Source organism: Melanostigma gelatinosum (genome assembly GCF_949748355.1).
Source record: "Melanostigma gelatinosum genome assembly, chromosome: 14".
Lineage (NCBI taxonomy): Eukaryota > Metazoa > Chordata > Actinopteri > Perciformes > Zoarcidae > Melanostigma > Melanostigma gelatinosum.
The window spans coordinates 12,923,591-12,924,426 of NC_136647.1; positions in this window are offsets into that span (position 1 = coordinate 12,923,591).

Sequence of the window (836 nt, forward strand, 5' to 3'; positions counted from 1 at the left end):
CTGAAAAACACTCCCAGGGGTCGCCGAGGGGGTCAGCGGAGGCTGCAGACCTCCTGCCTGAGCACTCAGCTGGCAGCACAGAGCTTCAGAGGGCTGCCCGTTGAGAAACTGTAAAAACACTGTGTGTGTGAGTGTGTGTGTGTGTGTACTGTAAACTCCCTCTGCTCAAATATTCACAAATTAACTAAAATCCGGGGTTCAGTTACACACACACACACACACACACACACACGCGCGCACACACACACACACACACACACACACACACACACACACACACACACGGTTGACTGGGCAGAGGCATTATTCAATTGGCTCGGGTTCAACAGCAACACTCAGGGAGATAGAGAGGATTACGGGGGAGTGAGGTCTGCCCCGAGAAGTCAAAATGATCCATATTTCGCGTAAATATATGTCTGTTTTTCTACTTTTTATTGTTCAATGAAATAACACAGTTCAAATTCAAATTTAGACTAAAAATCATCTGCTGTTCCAATCACTTGACATTGGGCTGGAAGTTAGTGACGTAACTATATGGAGCCACAGTAACTGATGCGGTTTGTGTTTTCCTGCTGAAAAAAATGCATTTTGTTCGGAATTAAACATCAAAAGTATCTTCCAAGTCATACTTCCAGGTCATCCGGGGTCGGTTGGTCACAAACTGTCCTCGATTGGTAAATGACAAAACAGGGTGGCTTTCCACAGACTTCAACAGTTTCATGGCTTCTGTCCATGTTTATCGACTGAAACTGAAACCAAAACATTTAATCTGTTTTACAACAAAAAATCGATACGATAATGCGGTTCCTTTGTTTCCATTGAATGCCAATTAACAA